We start from the raw sequence: 23,185 nt of genomic DNA on the forward strand, positions 1-23,185 counted from the left end.
AGAGCTAATCAATGAATTTGGTAAAGTTGCAGGATACAAAATTAATGCACAGAAATCTCTTGCATTCCTATACACTAATGATGAAAAATCTGAAGGAGAAATTAAGGAAACACTCCCAATTACCACTGCAACAAAAAGAATAAAATACCTAGGAATAAACCTACCTAGGGAGACAAAAGACCTCTATGCAGAAAACTATAAGACACTCAGGCTTCCCTGGTGGCACAGGGGTTGAGAATCCGCCTGCCAGTGCAAGGGATGCAGGTTCGAGCCCTGGTCTGGGAGGATCCCACATGCTGCGGAGCAACTGGGCCCATGCGCCACAACTGCTGATCCTGGGCTCTGGAGGCTTTGAGCCACAGCTACTGAAGCCCACGTTCCTGGAGCCCGTGCTCCATGGCGGGAGAGGCCACCACAATGAGAAGCCCACGCGCAGCAACGGAGACCCAACACAGCCATAAATTAATTAATTAAGTAAGTAAGTAAAAACTATAAGACACTGATGAAAGAAATTAAAGATGAAACAAACAGATGGAGAGATATACCATGTTCTTGGATTGGAAGAATCAATATTGTGAAAATGACTATACTACCCAAAGCAATCTACAGATTCAATGCAATCCCTATCAAACTACCAATGGCATTTTTTACAGAACTAGAACAAAAAATCTTAAAATTTGTATGGAGACACAAAAGACCCCGAATAGCCAAAGCAGAGCTGGAGGAATCAGGTTCCGGACTTCAGACTACACTACAAAGCTACAGTAATCAAGACAATATGGTACTGGCACAAAACCAGAAATATAGATCAATGGAACAGGATAGAAAGCCCAGAGATAAACCAACACACCTATGGTCAACTAATCTGTGACAAAGGAGGCAAGGAAATACAATGGAGAAAAGACAGTCTCTTCAATAAGTGGTGCTGGGAAAACTGGACAGCTACATGTAAAAGAATGAAATTAGAACACTCCCTAACACCATACACAAAAATAAACTCAAAATGGATTAGAGACCTAAATGTAACACCGGACACTATAAAACTCTTAGAGGAAAACATAGGAAGAACATTCTTTGACATAAATCACAGCAAGATCTTTTTTGATCCACCTCTTAGAGTAATAGAAATAAAAACAAAAATAAACAAGTGGGACCTAATGAACTTAAAAGCTTTTGCACAGCAAAGGAAACCATAAACAAGATGAAAAGACAACCCTCAGAATGGGAGAAAATATTTGCAAACGAATCAACGGACAAAGGCTTAATCTCCAAAATATATAAACAGCTCATGCAGCTCAATATCAAAAAAACAAATAACCCAATCCAAAAATGGGCAGAAGACCTAAATAAACATTTCTCCAAAGAAGACATACAGATGGCCAAGAAGCACATGAAAAGCTGCTCAACATCACTAATTATTAGAGAAATGCAAATCAAAACTACAATGAGGTATCACCTCACACCAGTTAGAATGGGCATCATCAGAAAATCTACACACAACAAATGCTGGAGAGCGTGTGGAGAAAAGGGAACCCTCTTGCACTGTTGGTGGGAATGTAAATTGATACAGCCACTATGGAGAACAGTATGGAGGTTCCTTAAAAAACTAAAAATAGAATTACCATATGACCCAGCAATCCCCACTACTGGGCATACACCCAGAGAAAACCATAATTCAAAAAGACACATGCACCCCAATGTTCATTGCAGCACTATTTACAATAGCCTGGACATGGAAGCAACCTAAATGCCCATCGACAGACGAATGGATAAAGAAGATATAGTACATATATACAATGGAATATTACTCAGCCATAAAAAAGGAGCGAAATTGGGTCATTTGTAGAGACGTGGATGGATCTAGAGACTGTCATACAGAGTGAAGTAAGTCAGAAAGAGAAAAACAAATATCATATATTAACGCATATATGTGGAACCTAGAAAAATGGTACAGATGAACCAGTTTGCAGGGCAGCAATTGAGACACAGATGTAGAGAACAAACGTATGCACACCAAGGGGGGAAAGTGGCGGGGGGGTGGTGGTGGTGGGATGAACTGGGAGATTGGGATTGACATATATACACTAATATGTATAAAATGGATAACTAATAAGAACGTGCTGCATAAAAAAATAAATAAAATAAAATTCCAAAAAAAAATAAGGAAGTCACCTGTAATCTCACATTCAAGAGAGAACTGTTGTTTAACAGGTTGGTGTATATTCTTCCATTTTTCTGTACCTATTTAAAAATAACACTAAATTCTTATTATGAACTAAACATCATGTAACACGCTTTAAAATCAACTTGTTTTAACCTCACAATGATCCTCTGAGGTAGATACTATTATTTTTCCCATTCTATAGATTAGGAAACTGAGGTTTAAAGAAGTTATATAAGATCCCGTTGGTTGCCAGGTGTCTCTCAGTCAACCCAGACTGAGTGATGCTATGGTAATAGCATCTTCGACATCTCAGTGTCCACATTAACAACGGTTTGTTTCTTGCTTATGCTAATGAGCCATGTTGACCACAGTTAGCCCTACTTCATGCTGTCTTCATTCCAGAACCCAGGCTGAAGCCAAAGGAGCACCTCTAGTGGGATTTACCTGATCATCAGAATACAGAGAAAGGAGAACATGGCTGAAGCAAATGATGGCTCTTAAAGTGTGTACTCAGGAGGCACATACCTCATTTCTGCTCTTACTTCATTAGTCAAAGCAGGTCACAGGACCAGCCTGGTATCAATGAAGGGGAAAGAATAACCTTCCCTCAGGGAGGGACAGAAAATATTTTCAACAATGACACAATCCACTGAAAGTACTAAATTTAGATTTTAATCCAGTCTGTCCTTAGAGCTTAAAATAAGCTCAACTACTATATATATACATATATATGTGTGTGTGTGTGTGTGTGTATATATATATATATTCTAGTTCTACATACACTGCTAAGTGACCTCCATTTATGTAGTCTATATTGGACAGCTTGCTCTATTTGTTCATATAGACTCAGGGTATTCTTTTTTGAAGTCTGCAGAGTTTCACATGCGATACCCCACATTCTGCCTGATGAAATCCTCCTCATCCCTAAGGTCCGACTCAGAGGCCTCACCCCTGGAATGAATCATTGCTTCTTCAGCTCTCTTCAGCTCTATGGTTTCCACTTTTACTTTTGTCACGTATGTGCCTTGTCTTACAGTTATTTGTATACATGTCTGTTTCCTTCGCTAGATTTTGAGCACCTTGAAGCAGGAATTGTGTCTACACAGAGATAAAGATTTTTACCTCTCTGTGCCTGGGCATGCTTGACAGAGACGAGATACTGTCTGTTTATTTTGCAATATCATGGAATTATGCTCTTTTCCATCACTTCGTTACCTATACTGGTTTTTCTGTATCATTTAAATATAGTGACCTCTTCAGAATTCATGCGGAATTTGTCTCAATTCTGCATGAGACAAATTAAAGGGGTTAAAGGGGTCCTCAAATATTTTGCCTTCCCATACTTGTTAAAATTACAGCAGCAATCAAAACATTAGGGAAACAAAATGGCAAATAGATCTTAATACCTCCCTGCTTACTCCTTAAAGGAAGAGCATTGCAGGAGAAACACAAACCAAATATAATAATTGCTCTAAATTCATATCATCAAGTTTTCCCCTCCCCTCTCTACAGCAAAAGTTACTAAATGAATGGTAGTTAATCTTTAAGAACAGAGCTGTCAGAACAATGCTGGGGTGGAAGCAAGCAATAATTCCAAAGTGCCGGGAGCACTTGCTCATTATCTAAAAGAGGGTCTTGCCACATGTACTCAAACATCCAGAACACTCTCAGGGTTGAAAAGCTCCCTTTCTTGTGCCCAGAATGTTTATTTTTTAAGAGTGGCAAGTAAAAACGGACCCCTAATCTGCATTGCAACTGTGGAGCACCAGCCTTTGAAGGAAAGCCCTTCCCTGACACAAAGGCCACGGCCATCTGGAAGAAAAGCCACCCTCCTAAGCAGATCAGCTGCAGGTCCCATCATACTGGGCGGATCTGCCCGGAAACAGGCATCTCGCCGTTATTAACTTACCCCCTCATTAGCAGTAATCAGAGTGTCCTCTCCATCTAATTCTTACTGAGCACCTGTGTAAGTGGCATTGTGTGGCCTCTCCCTGAGAGACCCTAAGGAAAAATGCTGCATCCCTTCTTGTCCCCAAGCCAGCTTTGTCTACAGCAGGTGCTTTGGAAAAGTAGGAGTGAGCAGGGCCCAGAACAACCAAAACCGACACAATTTTTTAAAGTGTGATGTGTGTACAGGTGGATTGTCAAGTCTTTGCTGATAAGAAGGTGCTCTCAGGAACCTCACCCTCCTTCCTGAGGGCCTGTCCCCTGCCTGGGCCCTCCAGGGGCATGGCCAGATTTCCGCGCTCACCCCGGAGTCTGGTGAAGCTCCTGCTGGAGGGGGGCGTTGGTCAGGCTGGGGTGTGAAACCAGCTCCCTGCCAAGCCCCAGGGGCTGTTATCACCACTCACCATGCCGCTTCCGTCATATATCCTGTGCCAGTGCTGTGTCAGGCCCATCTTACATTTTTCAAAATGTCTTTAGCATCATTTCCTGAGCCTGAACATTTTGCTCGTGCTGCAAAACGGCGTCTAAGCTGAGAACCATTTCTGCAAGTTTCACCCGGGGTTATTGGGACCACAGACTTCCAGAGGCGGGAACAAATGCTTTTCTCTTATCAGCGGGTGAGAGTCAGCCCAGCTTTCCTGTAAAACCCCAGCAATTTGCAAACCAGAGATGGTTTGTGCATTTTCATCTAAGTAGAGACCTGCTCTTCCAGTTAAAAAAAAATCATGTACAAATTAAACTCTCCCCACATAATTTAGCATCAGGTTATCTTCTTCAGCCATTCCTCCTTTCTCGAGGCTGGGAGGAGGCAGTTCCGAGGCACTGGGAGTTGGGCTCAGGGCACAGGTGGTGGGTGTGTTAGTCTCTGCTTAGCCTCAGCCCAGCTTTCTGTAATAATACAGCCTGACAAGATTTCTCCTCTCCGTTAGCCTTTCTCCTAACCCTTTCAGCTCTGCTTGCTGACATCATCCTGGCTGGATTTAAATAGCTAACTGTGCCATGTTCTCCTGGATACAAACCGCCTGATTGGTCACCTCCCCAGCTGGCCTCTACCTACTGAAAGGCAGGAGGTAGAGCTTTGGGGCCAATGGCTGCCAGAGCTCAGCTGCTGCTGGAATCCAGTGGGTTTTCTGTCACTAAGGGAGGGAGAAACGTAGAGGTACCAGAGGTCTGTCCTGTGCATGGCAATACTTGCATGCCCGGGCAATGAATTGTGATCTGCTAATCTTACTATGTTCTGGGCATAAAGGAAAAAGATAGTGCACATCTTTTGTTCCCTCCTGTTGAACTGTAAGTAGATTATAAAATCAAACTCGGTGGCTAACTGATGGGATAATTTCAGTTCAAAGAAAAAAGGAAAAAAAAAAGAAAAGATGGATAGGAAATATGAGAAAACTGAAGCCTTTCCCTTTTCATTTTGAGGATAGGTTAGCTATATCCTTGTGGTAGAGAGACACTGCATCAATATCAAGCTGAGTTTAACGCCACTGTGCTTAACAATGAATGCTTTTAATTATTTGAGGTTTTTTTTTAAGTAATGAATTATGAGTTAAGCAGTCTGCTAGGCTGCAGTCATCTTCAATAATTCTTGCAAAGAAAAAGGCTATAAGAGAAAACTGATTGAAGAAGGTAAGAGTAAGATGAATGTAACCCACTGGAATCATATCATTCTAGAATTTTAATTAAGTAAATTTAAAAGCACTGGAGAGCCATCTACACAAATAACGGGCTGAACGTTATGAGGCTGTGTTTAATACTGCAATCATTATTCAAAGGAAAACTGAAAAATCTTAACCCTGTATGTGCAACGTGCGAAGAAAGTGAACACAGTGGGAGCAGGGGATGGGGCACGGAGAGAACCCTGGCTTCCTATTCAGAAAAGCATTATTAAAATCCCTGCAGAAGGTATGAGGTCTACAATACAGTATAATGGAAATTATGCCTACACATATACATACATATGCCTTTACGAAGAGATTAAGCCACAATCAATTCAAAAGATATGGATAAAATTGAAAGCTCATTCCATTTTATAAGGGATAAAATTAATCCCTGTAAAGTCACTTACTCGTATGGCTGGATACTTGGGGTAGACTCTCATGGTGCAAGCAGTCACCTCTTAGCTAATTCAGGTCTCTCGCCAGCCTCCGCTCCTTGTCAGGCCAGGCCTCGGTCGTCTCACTGTTTAGGGTCAAGTACACCAAAGAATCGTATTCAGGAACACACAGCTGATGGGTTAGAAACACAATCCACTTGGGACATTGATGAGGCCACTAGATGGAACACATTTACAATCCTAGCAACATTTGAATTCAGGCTTCCAGATCGTAAAGCAAAATCAGATAACCTCCTTATTCCAAATCATTAATACATAACCCATGAGTTAGTAACTGTACACTTCAGTGCTTCCTAAAGGAAATGTGATTTTCCTTGTTGAGATGTAATAACGCTGGGTATAGTGTTAGTTACCTTATTCTTTATACTTTTTGTATATTTAGATTATTTCATAGCTTTTAAAGTGTGCATGCCATTTGACCCAATAATTCTACTATAAGAGTTTATTCTATACATATGCTTATATATAAGTATTCTTTAAAATAACAAAAGATTGCAAACAACCTAAAAGTTCTTTAAGAAGAACTGGTAGAGATACCATGCTATATCCATACGGGGGAAACTACGCTGCCCATCAAAAGAACGAGGTGATACTGACTGTAGTGACATAGAATCATCTCCACGATACGTAATTATGATGGCATGCAGGGAATATCTCTGGAGGGCTATACCCCACTCCCTGACAGCAGTGGCCTCCAGGGAGGGATAGGGTGGCTGGGGACAGGAATGGGAGAGGAACTTGCTTTGAATATCATAACCAGCTTTTTTCCAGTTTTATAAATCAGCTTTATTGGAATATACCATTTGATGAGTTTTGAAGAATGAATGTTATGCTCTTTTGTACTCTTTGATTTTGTGCATGTATTGCAAAAATTAATTTTAAGGAAAAATATCTGTTTGAGCTAGATTCTTCAGAAGTTCTATGGAATAAAGTGTTTACATAAGATACCTTCTTCGGTCTATGAACTAGTGGTAGAAGGCAGCCACTTTAGGAAGATTAGTTATTCTGATCTGAAAGGTAAATGTCCCACATGCTAGTGAATTACCCGGGAAAGGTGTGAAGACTCAGCCCACGGAGGAAGGGTAAGCAGGGGAGAGGCGAAGGAAGGTGTCCAGGAGAAAAGAGAGCCTGGGGGCTGCTCTCACTTTGATTATAACATAGGTAGAGGTGCTGCTAAAAGCACCTCTACCTATGTTATAATCTGAATGATTGAGTCCCCCCCAAGATTCATATGTTGAAGCCCTAACCCCCAATGTGATGGTAATAGGAGGTGGGGTCTTTGGGAGGTGATTAGGTTTAGATGAGGGCATGAGGGTAGAGCCCTCATGATGGGATTAGTGGCCTTATAAGAAAAGGAAGAGACATCACAGCTTCCTCCCTCTGCCGTGCGAGGACACAGCGAGAAGATGGCCATCTGCAAGCCAGGAAGAGGACTCTCACTAGAACCCAACTATGCTGGCGCCCTGATCTCAGACTTTCCAGCCTCCAGAACCATGAGACAAAGTTCTGCTGTTTAAGACACCAGTCTATGGTATTTTATTGTGGCAGCCCAAACTGATTAACATCACCTAGTACAGAGGATGAGACTAGAAATCTATTTTATAATCATGATATCAAAATTTAAGGAGGTCCTTCTGAAATGCTTGTTTGTGGCCCAGTGTTTCCAGAACCCTCTAAAGAAATATAAAAATTAGTCTGTGTGCTAATGCCAGTGTAATGTTCTAATTGTACCTTCCATCAGCGTAGGAGGTGGAATTCCATTTTACTGCAAGTGGTTTGAAATTTACGTTGTCAGCTTGGTCTGGGTACTTTGGCTCCTGCTCTACCAGAAAGGCCCTATGAGGTACGGGCAGCAAAGGAGGAAGACAGGCAGAGCCAAGGCAATGGGCTGGGAGGGCCATAGCACGGGAACATGGCGCATTAACTCCACCAGAGAGAGGCAGGCCAGAGGCCAACTGCGTGTGAGGAAGAGGCTGGAGATACCATTATGGTCCTGCCTGTGCTACCTGCGGCATCATCAGCATGTCCCCAAACACTGTCACGTCCTTCTCTGTTTCACATTTGTGCAGCCTGTTTCCTCACCTAGAATGCAAGCTTCCCAAGTGGCGAGACTCTTTTCTTCTTCTGCTCCTCCTTCTCTTTTTATGCCCAAGCTCTCAGCAAACATGAAGAAAGTAAAAGGAAAGAAGGAAGGGCAGGGGGGCAGAACTATTTGCCTAAGTGCCAGTGGAGTTAAGGTAAGTAAAAGGTAAGGTAATTATACAATTTAAATTAAGCAGAGCTAAAATTTCTGAATTTCAGTCTTTTTGACAATATATCTAGAGGTGTTACATGGGAGACTGGTGAGTAGAAGCATGGCCCCAGGAATCCCCGAGCAAAGAGAGGGCAGCCCTGCACCTTCAAGTCTCACCACGTTCATATGGTGAAGGTAAGATGACTTTCCTGGTGGCTGCAGCTCCACCACTGCCTAGCTGTACAGGCTTGAGCACCTAACTCCCTGGGCTTCATTTTCCTCATCTATAAAACGGGGCTAATAGTACCTTCCTCACAGAGTTATGGTGAAGACTAAATATAATATATATCATATACATACAAATATATATTAATATATGTGTGGGCTCAGCATACTATCAGGCATGTACAACAGTGGGTTGCAGACAATAGGATAATTGACGTTGTTTAATAAAGATGAGATTTATTCTACATTCCGATGGCTGTACAATCAAGGTCCATGAAAAGATCTGAATATACTACACATATAGGGATGCTAGTCACTAAAATGTGCTTACAGGAAAGATCCCATTTCCTGCCATAATTATTTCTAGAGAAAGAATTCATGAGAACAGCCTTGTGAAGGCAATATTTGCCATCACACCATGAGTGCAAGGCAGCCCCCACCTTTTGGAGATACTGAGTACCCCCACCAAAGGCAGAGTAATTCCTGCATCAATATATTATATTCATGCAATGGACTCATCTATCTAATGCGAATTCAATTTAGAGGACACTGCCAGACAGAATTAAATATATTAGTTTGAAAAATTACAGAGAAAGTATGTTTATAGCAGTTCCATTTGACTGAATCAATTTTCTAAGTGTTTTTCTTTTAAGAGTCCTAGAAATCTTGCTTATAGGGTGTGCCTCCAAGATAGACTGCGTTACACCATCTGCTGCAAGAAAGAACCCCAGAATGTTTTATTTTTGGCCTTCAATAGCTGCCCAAGGGGACTGCTGCAGGAGAAAAGTGCGTGAAATATCACTTATCACAGACATTTCCACTAGCAATTATTCCAGCCCTTACCTAGATTAATTATTAATCCGTGTATTTTAGGGAGATCAAAGTTTATAGCAAAGGGGTTATGATTGGTCATGGCCAATGAAAAGATCTCAAATACTAAATGGGGGTAACTCACATGTTGGCACCAGCTCTAATTAAGGTTTTTATGCAAGAAATAATGATAATCTTTTATGAAGCACCTGCCATTGGCTGGACTTTGCACAAGGCACTTCACATGTACCTAATCATTCATTCCTCATGTCAGGGCTGAAGGGTTTATTTCATAGATGATGAAATTAAGATTCAGAGAGACTCAGCAAGGTTAAAATAAGTTGTCCAAGTCCCACATCTAGTCAATGGCAAAGCTGGCATTGGAAGTCAAGTCTCGTTGACCCCAAGCATATGATCTATCAGGTTCAACAGGTAAAATCATGAAATATGTGATTTTCCCCTCCAACATTTTCCGAGATATCCCCTTAGCATAAATCCCATCATTTAACAAATATTTATATTTAAAAAATTATAGCCACCTTAGGACAATTCTCTATATTTAAAGGGTGTATTTGGAGAAGGTATAGTGTCTTCTTAATGGAAAAATTTCCCACTGGATGAAACTCAAGTCCTCCATTTTAAGATTTAATATTCTTTTTGAGGAGAGTTATCTCCTTTACTTTGTAGTAAATAAAAAATCATAACAAAAAACTAGAATATGGATCTGAGAAGTATTCAAAATACAATTCAGAATGAGATTCTTTATGGCAAAAATAAAAACAATGGAGAATAAAAGGAGAAAATATAACATTTACAGAGGTCTCGAAAGAGATTAGAGAGAATGCAATATTAAAATAGGTAATAGCTGGGAATATTCTAGAATTAATTAAAAAACACAAATCCTCACATTGAAGAAGCACAACAAACACTGAATAGAATAAATAAAATAAACCTCACTTAGATACATATGGTGAAACTAAGAAAAACTTCAAAAAAAAAAACAACTTAGGAAAACTTAAAACAACCAGTGAAAAAAAGGGGGGGGGGACATTGTTTGTCAAGGAACATCAATTAGACTGAGAGTTGACATCTCAGCAGCAAAAACTGAGGCCAAAATAAAGTAGGAAGAAATCTTAAGAACTGCTGACCTACAATTCTATACCCGGTTAAATTATCATTTAAGAAAATAAAGACATTTTCACACAGGGGCTAAGAGAATTTTCCATTCACAGATTCTTTATGAAAGAACTACATAAAGATGTACTTCAGGGAATAGGAAAAATGAACCAGTGAGAAAGGATTCAAGAAGCAAAAAATTCACAATGAACAATCTAAAAATAACATTAGGAAACAATTCCATTTATACTGGCATCAAAAATAGTAAACTACTTAGGAATAAATTTAACAAAAGTACAAAAAAAGTACAAAAGTGCAACACTTGTACTCTGAAAACTATAAGATATTTTTAAAGGAAATTAAAGAATCCCTAATAAATGGAAAGACATCCCATGCTCATGGATTAGAAGGCTTAATATTATTAAGATGACAATACTTCCATATTCATCTACAGATTTAATGCAATGCCTATCAAAATCCCAGCTAGCTTTTTGTTTAGAGATTGAGAAGATAGTACTAAAATTCAAATGTAAGTCCAAGCGATTCAGAATAGCAATCTTGAACAAGAAGAATAAAGTTGGAGAACTCACACTTCCAGATTTCAAAACTTATTACAAAGTTACAGTAATGAAGACAGCGTGATACTGGATTAAGAAAAGACATATAGATCAACGGAACTGAGTCCAAAAATTAACCCTATACTTATAGTCAATTGATTTTCAACAAGGGTGCAAAACATTCAAAGGGGAAAGAATAATTGTTTTCAACAAATGGTACTTGGATAACTGGATAGCCACAGGTAAAAGAATGAAGTTGGACCTCTTCCTCACTCTACACACAAAAATTATTAACTCAAAATTATCATAGACCTAAATGTAAAAGCAGAACTATAAAATTCTTAGATGAAACATAGGGATAAATCTTCATGACCTTGGGTTAGGCAAAACGTTCTTAGATATGATACCAAATGCACAAGCAACAAAAGAAAAATATATAAATTGGATCATCAAAATTAAAAACTTCTGTGCTTCAAAAAACACCATCAAGAAAGTGAAAAGACAACCCACAGGATGGGAAAAAATATTTGTAAATCTTGTATCAGATAAGATTTGTATCTATAATGTATAAAGAACTCTTACAACTCAATAATAAAAAGACAAATAGCCCAGTTTAAAAATGGGCAAAGGATCTGAATCTCTAAAAGAAATACACAAATAGTCAATAAATACATGAAAAGTTGCTTAACATCATTAGTCAGTAAGGAAATGCAAACCAAAATCACGAGATACCACTTGAAAACATTATGTTAAATGAAAGAAGCCAGTCAAAAAAGACCATTTATTATATAATTCCATTTCTATGAATGCCCAGAATGGGCAAATCTATGGATATAGAAAGCAGGTTAGTGGTTGCCTAGGGCTGGGAAAACTGGAGGAGAATGGGGAGTGACTGCTAATGGGTATGAGGTTTCTTTTGGAGGTCATGAAAATGTTCTAAAATTGATTCTGCTGGTGGTTGTGCAAGTCTGTGAATTCACTAAAAACCACTGAGTTGTAAACTTTAAATGGGTGAATTGTATAGTGTATGATTTATATCTCAATAAAGATGTTTTAAAAAGAAGCAAATGGAGAGTAAAAATATTGATAAATATACAGTAAATCTAAATAAGCATTGAATGTCCATAATAATCGTAACAAAAGCACTAACAGAAGTTATGAAAAAAGATGGAACTAAAATACTAGAAACAATAATATGTGAGAAGAGAAGAAGAATGATTAGAGATGAAGCATCCTAAGGTCAATATTTAGTTTGAAAGGAAGGCGAGGTGTATGGATTAACCTACCAGATTGTTGAACAGTATGCTTGCTAAATTTAACAATACGTAGGAAAAAGTAGAAATATAATCACTTTAAAGAAAAAGAATCAATCAGTTCTGTAGAAGTCAGAAAAAGAGAAAAAAAGAACAACATGGTGAATGGAAGGCACAAAATAAGCTTAAAGAATAAATTCATCACAATATGTAATCACAATAACGTAAATGGGCCAGTTAAAAGACTGAAGCTCAGATTTAATTTAAATAAATCCAGCTATATGTATTGGGTTGTTTTTTTTTTTTTTTAATGCATTTCTGGGCTTCCCTGGTGGTGCAGTGGATAAGAATCCGTCTGCCAATACAGAGGACACGGGTTTGAGCCCTGGTCCGGGAAGATCCCACATGCGGTGGAGCAACTAATAAGCCCGTGCGCCACAACTACTGCAGCCTGCGAGCCTAGAGCCCGTGCTCTGCAACAAGAGAAGCCACTGCAATGAGAAGCCCGCGCACCACAACCAAGAGTAGCCCCTGCTCGATGCAACTAAAGAAAGCCCATCTGCAGCAATGAAGAACTAATGCAGCCAAAATTAAATAAATAAATAAATTTATTTTTTTAAAAAAATGCATGTCTAATTGTTTGTTCCTGGTAATTAGGATGAAATTGCATCTGAATATTTTTCCTTGTCTTGTTCCTGACTTTTAGCATTTCACCATAAAGAAAAATATTTGTTTAGGATTATGGTAGATACCCTTTTTCAATTTAAGGGATTTTCTTTCTATTCCTAGGTCACTAACAGAAATACATTCAGACTGTTGAGAGAAAATACCTGTTAATTTAGAATTCTATACACAAACTATCATTCAAGAATGAGGATAAAATAAAAAGATATACCATTTACAACACTCTAAAAAACTATGTGATACCTAGGAGTAAGTCTAACAGAAGATGTAAAAAACTTTTATGGAGAAAACTCTAAAAGTTTATTGAAATACATAAAAATAATGAATAAACGGAGAGATATAACATGTTCATGTATGGGAAGACAAGAGCTTAACAGTAGTAGTTTTCCTAAATTTACACCACAAACTTAATAAATGCTATTAAAAATCCTGGGGGAATTATTTTTTATTGACCTGTATAAGCAGATCATAACACCTACTCAGAAGAGTAAAGAGCCAAGAACAGCCAAAACTATTTTGAAATGAGAAAGGATTCACCCTAGCAGATACCAAGATTTATCACAAAGTTATAGTAATTAAAATACTCTGATATCAGCATTTGGATAAATAGATCCATGGGACAGGTTTTCTGAAAAAACAAGAAACACTAACATATACATAGGAATTTGGAATATGACAGAGGTGACATTACAAATCAGTGGGGAAAGGATGACTATTTAATAAATGGCACTGGGACTATTTGCTAATAATATTTTCAAAGGGAAAAATTAGATTCATACCTCACAGCATGCACAAAAGTAAATTTCAGAGATGTTAAGGGAAAGCTGTATACATTTAGACAGACTATGGAAACTATATACAACATCCTAGAAGGGCACAAAGTGAAAATCATCATGGAAAAGTGATAAATTGAACTACATAATTTTTAAAAACTTGTCCATGACAAATGACATCAATAACAAAGTAAAAAGACAAACACAGACTTAGAGAAAATATCAGCAACCTACATTTCAAAGATAACTACAACCAACGTTACAAAGATAACTATCCAAATTATATAATAAGTTCCTAAAAATAAGCAAGAAAAATTACCAAACAGCAAAAAGGCAAAGGGTATGAAGAAGCAATTAGTAGAAAAGGACATTTAACGGTCAATAGACACATGAAAATACTCTTGACTTCACTAGTAGTCAAGAAGGTGCAAAACAAATAGATACTGTTTCACACCTATTAGAGTGGAGAAAAAATTTTTAACTCTGACAATACCAACAATACCAGTTGTGAGAACGGAGAAATGAAAACTTTCATCCACTGCCAGTGGAAGTATAAAATGATCTCACCACTGCAGAAAGCAATTTGGCAATACCTGGTAAAGTTACTACATGCATAACCTATGATCAACAATTCCACCTTTATACATGAGATACATGGGCCCAAGGAAATACAAACAAAAGAACGTTCTTTTCAGCATTCCATGTAATAGCTAAAAAGTGGAAACAAGCTACCTGACCTTCAGGAGTAAAATGGGCAAATAAAATGGGAATTATTTATACAATGCAACCTTGCATAGCAGTTAACATGAGTGAACTAGATCTGTATCATCTACATTGATAAATCTAACATACATGTGATAAGCTAAAAAGATACAAAGTAAATATTTATATGTGATATCATTTATATAAAATTTTAAATAAATTATACAATCATACATATTATTTACCAATACTACACTAAAGATACCAAAATCTTCCTAGTTATGATTCACATCTCTAAGGTGCCTTCTACCCCAGGTGTTCTAATACTACAACATCTAGAGAGGTCCTTGAATTTACACATCATAAAAGGTAACAAGAATGACTAAGCTGCTTATGAGAATTTAGCGCTATTATGTGCCTAAGTACAAAGAACCCTAAAGGACATCTTGGAGGTTCTGATATCAATGGCTAGTTCCTCTTCCCTAAGGAACTGATAATAATAACCCTCAACCAGTGGGGCTAAGAGATTGGCTCTGGCCCTGCTTCTTGTCTTCTTCTACAGGTCCTGGGTGGTTCTCCCTCACCCAGCCTGGTTTGCGCTGGGAAATCTCTCTCCTACTTTGGATGGATTCATTCCTGTGTTTCCTCTGGCACTCACCAGAAGTACAGACCTGACACCCCAAGTTTCACCTGCTGATTTCTATAGAAAGTTCTACAGCCTAGCTCTGCCTCTCTGATCCATGCTCAGGGCCTATACTTGTGCCTGTTCGAGAGTGCTGCTTCCCTGGGTGGGCTTAGCTTTCCTCTAGGTGCTGTAACGTTGGGCATAGGGGCTTTACACCCCCTTTGGCTTGGAGTTACAGAACAATATTCCTTCCTGGGTTCCTCTATTAAATACACACACACTTTCATATATACACAAACACATGCTTACATACACATACACAAACACATTTATATAAACAATTGCACACATGTGCACAAACTCATATACACAAAGAAACACACACACACACATACACACCTACACCACTCCTCTGCAACAGAAGTCGGGTTGCTTCATCAGTCAAGATCCACTATTGTGTAAATATTGTAGGGCAGATCTGATTTTAGAATGGAATGGGAATAATAGAATTTGCTATTCACAAACACGTCAAATATCAAAGGACAACTGTATGATACCGTTGGAACCACTATAACACAATAGATTCCCCCCTCATACAAGCTCAAATTCTGTAAATTTTCTTTTTCCACTTTGGGAGCAGAGTTGATTCAATTATACTCTTCCATGACCATTACCACATGCGAGGCCCCTCTCTAGTTTTATTTTACTTTATTTTCTCCTTTGTGCCCCATTCCACTCTCGTTTCCCATCCCTCCCGCCCCCCACAGGCATCCTCTGTAATGTGTTTGATATTCGCCCGATTGTTCTTATCCTATTGCTTTTCTACTAGGATGGCACAGCAAGACGATGCTCGTCTCTGATCCATTAGGCTGATTCATTCTTATTAAGAAGCCATAAAATTGTAGGTGTTGTGCGGGAGTGACGTCTGCTGTGGCACCGAGCGGCCAAATGATGTGCACAGCTGTTTAATGTGGTGGTGCGTCCAGATGTGTCTATTATATTTACAGAACTCAGCTCCCAGGATCATGCTACTGTGGGGGAAAGACATTGTTTAAATCAGGAAAAGGCTGATTTGTTGTGAATGAGTTGAGAGTGTTTTTGTCTGCGAGCAGAGGGTGCGGTGACTGACTGTTCCACGAAGCCTCCTTTCTGTGTGGAGTCTCTCTGGCCGAGCCCCACGTGCAGGCTCCCCTGGAACCTGGCCCGTAGGTGGCAGTCTCCCTTCATCATTCCTGGACCGCAAACCTCCGGAGGGCAGACTGCCATATCGGGCTCTTTTGCTTTTTCCTTCGGTTTCCTAATATTTAATGTTCCCTTTGCTCAGCTTCCCCTCCTCCCCACACAGAGGGCAGAGTGAGCGGAGCTGATGACAAAAGAAACTTCGTGTGGAATCAGCCAAAGTCAGAAGACCTGGGTTGTGCCCCTCTCTTGGCAGTTGTTCTGGAGTTGCCCTGAAGCCCTCTTGCAGAACTGCTCTGTAAATGACAAGGAGTGCCTTTCACTCTAAACAGACAGTAAAGCCTTCGCAAATTGTCACATTTTTAAAAAGCAATCATGTTGATGCAAATCTTTATCCTGTTTTGTCTCGCCCCCAGCTCTCTGCCCACACACACCCACAGATTCGGGATTAATCTTTAAGAGTGGGTTGCAATCAGACATTCTCCCCCCAGTATGCCCCAGCCTTCACCAACCCCTCACAGAGCCCATTTGACAAGATAGAGAACAGTCACAAGCAGAGCTGTGGAGCGTGTGTGCGCGCGCAAGTGTATGAATCCTCTTGCCCCTCTCTCCTGCGCAGAGAATTCTAGATGGAGGATTCAGGAGAAAACCGAGAGATCAAGAAGAGGCACCACCTTCTCACCTTCCTTCCACTGCACTCACGCTGCACCCAAGAACGAAGGCAGGTGGAGAACCACCCCAGCCCCAGCCTGCCCAATGGGCTTCTAATCAGCCAGCACTGCATGTCTGGCCCCCACTGTTTATGGAGCCAAAGGGAGTTTCAATCATTAGCAAGTGTCAAATCGCCTGAGGATTGGGTCTGTCTGAGATGCCAAACGGAGTGGTTGATTAGCATTTGTAAAAACTGCCTCAACCAAAACTGTAGAACCCAGTGCTAGGGTGGGTTTTGTGTATTCCACTTGAATTAGCAAGTAGAATGCCTTATTAATCTCATCAACACCTGGGTTCTGAAAGGAAAAGACTTCCTTGTCTGTGCTGGAAGGAGGATTTCCCTGCTTCTAGGTGCTTCTCCTCCCCAGACTAGAGACCTGGTTAGATGCCTTGTCCCCTCTTCCTTCCCCAGAGGTGGGGAGGGCTCAGAGATTGTTGCTTAGGCTTTGGGATAATGAAGATAATGGAAGCCCTGAGTGTTACAGCCAGCTTTCCTGAATCAGAAGTAGCCAGTGGTTGGCCTATTCTAAAGGTGGCCAAATTCATGTTCCTCCAAAGGACTAGACCCTGAGGTAGGTGGGTTGGCAGGGTTGGTGGAGGGGGTGGAGGTGGAGGGGCTGGTGGAGGTAGGGGTGGTGGATGGGCTGGAGGAGGGATGGAACCCAGGTCAAGGTGGAACTTGACAGAGCAGTGGCCATGACAGGCAAGCCTCTGTCACCACAAGGAACCTTCTTTTGTCATACTGTCTTGGATGTTTGGCCACTCTAGGGCATGCATGTGCATTCACTGGGTGTGTTTCTGAGGAACCAAAGCCAGTCTCTTCTCGCCAGGCTGACTTCAGGGAAGACAGTCCCTCCAGTCTAGCTGGGCGGTGTTCAGACGCGCCTGGTGGCTGGAAGCCTGTGAGGGGCCCAGCCTGTCAGGAGCACTGCCCTCTGGGCACATACCCACAAGGGAGCTGAGGCCACCTCACTCTCACTCCTAGTTATTTTTGAGGTGGAAAGATCTGATCATTTATGAGATAGTCTCCATCAGGAAGTCCCACTGGCTCAGCGGCCACATTCATTTATGACACAGGAGATCATGAGTTGAAACCAATTTGTAAAGAAGCTGTGGATGAAAGTGTTGTAAAGAAACTGGATTTCAGGTTAATTTCTTCTATCTGAATCAGAACTTAGTCGATTATAATTCCATATTGCTTTACCATTCTCCATCCTCTGTTGACCTTGGGGGTGCCTACCAACGTGGGAAGCGAATGCAGAAGATCTAACAACATACAATCTTTCCTTTCTTTAGACCCTTTTCCTTGAAAAGCTAGCTCTGTGAATTCAGATTTTCTTTCCTCATATGAAAAAAGAACTGCTTAACAGCACCACCAATCCTCAAAGTCTATAAAGTAAAGCCTTAGCAAGGTATTTAAATTCTGCTGGAACCTGAGCCCGGCAGCCTTTCCCACGTCATCTCCCACCACTGATGTTTTATCAGACTCATCCCAGTTCTCCTGCAAATACCAGGAGCATTTCCACACCTCTGTTGTCTCTGCCCTTCCCTCAGCCTGGGTGTCCTCTCATCCTACTCCATGTGATGGGATCCTACTTATTCCTCAAGGCCTGTCTCACTTATGAAGCCTTTTCCATCTGGAGTAAGTTAACCAGCACCCCTCTGGGCTCTCGGGGGCCCTTTGAACCTCCATCCCATCTGCGCACACAGCCTGGTGGGTCAGCAGGCTGCATGTGTGCTTGCCTCTCTCCTTCACAATCCTGAGCTTCCTGTGAGAGTCAGCCACGTCTCACTGTATCTCCTCTAACACCCAGGCCAGCATCACCCAATGAGTAAAGCTCGACAATTGTTGGTGGAATTTGCAGTCAAACCACGTTAGCTTATAAAAATAAACATAAATGTCAGGCCTAATCCTCCCCCATTCAATGCAAGTGAGGCCCCACGGATTCACATTAACAGAAGAAAACTAGTAATTTAAAAGTAGAAATGAATTAGCTAATGAAGAGAAAGAGTGCTCAGCCTCTCTGGAATTCAAAGATTTGTTTGTGAAAATAAGGAAATGCCAAATCTGGCAAATCAAATTAACAATTTAGAAGAAATTACAATGGTCATTGTTGCCAGGGTCACAGTGAGACATACCCTGTCAGGGCTGCTGGCGATGCCATGAGTACAGCCTCTCTCAAAGTAATTTTATGAAATGTCTCAAGAGCCTTACAAATCTTCATTCACTTTGACCAAGCAACTCCAACAGGAATGTATTGTAAGGTGACAAGCTGTGATGCAGATGAAGAGTTGTGTTTATTAAATGTTCATTGCAGCCAGCATGATTTATATATTGAGAAGTTGATAATAACCTAAATATCTAGTAATATATAAATGGTTCAATAAATAATAGTGGATCTGTGTAACATATACTGTGTATTAAGATGATTTTTTAAAATATTTACTGTCATGGGAAAATTCATATGATAGAATGTTAACTGAAAAAATAGGACATAAAACTGAATATGCATTAAGGTCTCAAATGTGGTTATATGTGTATATATATCTACATACATGTATATATACTATATATGTGTATATAACTTGTGCTATCTAATACTATAGACTCTAGCACATGTGCTCATTGAGTCCAAAGTGAGATGTGCTGTAAGTATGAAATACATATGCGATTTCAAAGACTTAGTAAGAAAAAATAATGTAAACTACTGTGTTAATAATTTTATATTGATTATATATTGAATGACAATATTTTAGACATATTGGGTTAAATAAACTGAATTATTAAAGTTAATCTCACCTGTTTCTTTTTACTTTTTTAAATATGGCTTCTAGAAAATTTAAAATTACATGTGTGACTCACATTCTATTTCCATTGGACAATGCTGTGTTGGGCAACTACATTTAAAAAAAGATGAAGAAAATTGCTAGTTGAGGTTACCCCTGGGTTTTAGAATTATAGGTGATTTTAGTTTTGTTCTTTAAACTCTCTGTACTCTCTGTTTTTTCAATGAGCCTATACTTCTAGTGTTTCACTTCTTTGGGGGAACCCTCTCCAACCCTCCAGATTGGTGTTAGATGCATGCATGACTCTATACTTTTTCTCTATGGCACTTACTAGAGTTTGAAATTATATGCTGTCTGATCATTTGATTCATGTCAGCCTCCTCAGCAGACCATACAGTTCACAAGTCTGGGACCTGTGTCTGTTTTGCTCATCTTTGCATCCCCAGCACTTAGCTCAATGCATAGTATTTAGTAAGTATTTAATAAATACTGGTTGGATCAATGAATGAATGAATGAGTGAATGATTAAAGAAAAAAATGTTAGTGTTCAAAAACAGAAAAGTTCAAGTCACTGCAACTATAAAATCAAAGTAAATCATCGTGTAAGAGAAGTATTTGCAAACTTCAGTAAAGGGAAGGTCAGAACAGATTTTGGATCTGCTGCTGGGAATGCAACTCATCTAGGGCCCCGTCTGCTGCGCTCTGAGTCCATCAACAGTTCTGAGGCTGCCTTTCCAGGTGCTGCTCCCAGCCATTGACTAAGCAGGGCAGGGAGACTAAGGCACACCCATTCCTGTGGGAGGTGGGACTCTTCCCACTGGTGATTTTGGCTTAAGGACTCCCATTGGCTTTGTCAGAACTTCCTTCCTTCCCTCTCTTCTTCTCAGGGGTCAGACCTTCATCACCATTTGGGGGCTTTCCCTGCTGCTCTCCATTTTCTCTAATAAATCACTTGCATGTCTGATTTCACCTTGTGGTTTGCTTCTCGGAGGACCCAAATAACACATTTGCTTCCAAAATCTAAAAATATATATTATTTACTTTTTTAATGGACCATACATGTACATTGTACAAAATTCAAACAGTGCAAAATGTAAAAGGTAGGTATGTTAGAAAAGGTAAGTTTCTTTTGCATCCTTTTCCTACAGCCACCTGTTTATCTTCTAAATTCCCATTCCTTTCCCAGAAGTCAATCTCTATTCTACTCTTCCATACAATTGTAAAAACAAGACAACAGACCCCAAATGGAGTCACTTATGCTAAGCCGCATGTCACCATAATGAGACAACTACAGTGTCAGCCACTCCCAGAAATGGAATCTTAAACCAGTCAATCAGGAATCACTTGAACAGCACTAGTTAGGTAATCTGCCTGAGAGACCCCTGCCAGCCCCTAAAGGAAAGTGACCTTGCAATAACCAATCTGATTTTTGCTAGTATAACTTCCTTGTTCCTGCTCCCTTCTGCCTACAAAATCTTAACATTTCATACAGCTCCTCAGAGTTCCTTTCTATCTGCTAGGTTAGATGCTGCCTGATTCATGAATCATTGAATAAAAATAATAAGATCTTTAAATTTTACTCAGATGAATTTTGTTTTTTAACCCTGTATATACTATTCTTACGTTGCTTTTGTTGCTTAAGAGTGTATCTTGACTAGTATTCCATGACTTTATATATTACAGCTCACTCTTGTTATAGCTCCATAGTACTTCCTTGTATTTCCACATTGATGAATGTTTAAGTATTTACAATCTTTTGCCATGACTATTGTACTATTGTATATTTACTGTCTTTTCAGTTATGTATATCTGTACATAAATTCCTAAAGATAAATTCCTAGAAGTGGACTTGCTGGATCAAGGGTAAAGATGTGCTAAATTTTACTGTTGAATTGCTCTCCACAGAGGTTAGACCAATTTATACCCCCAGCAGCATGACTTTACACCCTTTTGCCAACACAATGCGTTATCCATCTTTTCATCTTTGCCAGTCTGACAGGTTAAAGATGTAGCTTTGCAGTTCTCTTATTATATAAATGAAGTCAAGAATCTTTTCATACTTTTAAGAACCATTTTATTCCTTTTCTGTGAACTGTCTGTTCACATCCTTTGCTCATTATTCTATTGGGTGTTTTTGCTCTTTTAAAATTCTGAGAGTTCTTTATACTTTAGGAAATTAACACTTTGGTTGAGATATCAATGTGCTAGATTTTTCCCAATTACAATTTGACTTGTCTTCACTTTCCTTTGTGCTGTTTTTCTTTTGTTCTGTCAGGAAGAATTTTTAAGTTTTAAAATTAGTTACATTTATCATTCTTTTTCTTTTATAGCTTCTACATTTTGAGTCAGTTCGAAAGGCCTTCTTCATTCTGAGATTTATTTTTTAATAATTATAATTTTTTTCTGAAAATTATTTTAAAACATTTTTTTAAAACTCCCATGTTTTCTTCTTCTTTCCTCCCTTCTTTCCTTTCTTCCCTCCGTTTTAATATTTTACTCTTTCGTCCCTCTATAATTAATTTTGGTGTAAGGTATGAGGGATTTGTGCAAGAGACTATTAGGTGTTAACCCAATACATTTCCTCTTCCTCTTGGGTACACAACTAGACTACTTTTTCCCTCTTCCCTTGAGTTAGGCATGGTGATATAACTGAGTTCTGGCCAGTGGAATGTGAAGGATTCATGTGACCCTCCTATCCTCTCTCTTCCTCTAGCTGCAATGTCTATTTACCATGGAGAAGGCTTTGAAGATGGAGGGGGGCTATGTGGCCCGGAATATGGGAGGCTTCTAGGAGCTAACAGTTCCTGGCTGACAGCCAGAAAGGAAATGGGGTCTTCAATCCTACAACCACAAGGAGCTAAATTCAGCCAACAATCTGAGTGAGACTGGAGACAGATTCTTCCCTAGTCCATCCTCTAGAAGGGAATGCCACCTCACTGACATCTGAATTCCAGTCTTGCTAGACCCTGAGCTGAGAACCCTGTCATGCCATGCCTGGGCTTCCGACCTACTGAACTGTGAGCTAATTAAGTAGGTGTTACTTTAAGCCACTAAATTTGTGGTAATTTGTTTTGTGGCAATAGAAAACTAATACATCCCTTATATCTATTTTTTTTCAGATTTTTTTCAGATTACTAATTATTTATTTGTTCAAATAAAGTATAAAAGTATATAATCAGCTTATCTAATTCTAAAAGAATATTCTGATAGTAATTTTATTGTCATTGTTTTACAGTTATAGATTAACTTGGGGAGAATTGACATCTTTACAATGTTGAATATTCCTATCCAAGAACATAACAT

At 39.6% G+C, this 23,185-nt stretch overlaps 1 protein-coding gene across 2 annotated transcripts in view; it reads right to left on the reverse strand.

Moving 5' to 3' along the window:
- ARMC2 (armadillo repeat containing 2) overlaps nucleotides 1-23,185 on the reverse strand; it is a 258,731-nt gene that overhangs the window by 145,678 nt on the left and 89,868 nt on the right. The window contains exon 3 of one of the 2 annotated variants that reach the window (XM_057528083.1): nucleotides 6,180-6,339. The exons of the other annotated variant lie outside the window; for it this stretch is intronic. The gene's annotated coding sequence lies outside the window, so the exon portion shown is untranslated. The remainder of the gene's footprint in view (nucleotides 1-6,179; nucleotides 6,340-23,185) is intronic. 2 annotated transcript variants of the gene reach the window in all.

Source organism: Balaenoptera acutorostrata, chromosome 14 (assembly GCF_949987535.1).
Source record: "Balaenoptera acutorostrata chromosome 14, mBalAcu1.1, whole genome shotgun sequence".
Lineage (NCBI taxonomy): Eukaryota > Metazoa > Chordata > Mammalia > Artiodactyla > Balaenopteridae > Balaenoptera > Balaenoptera acutorostrata.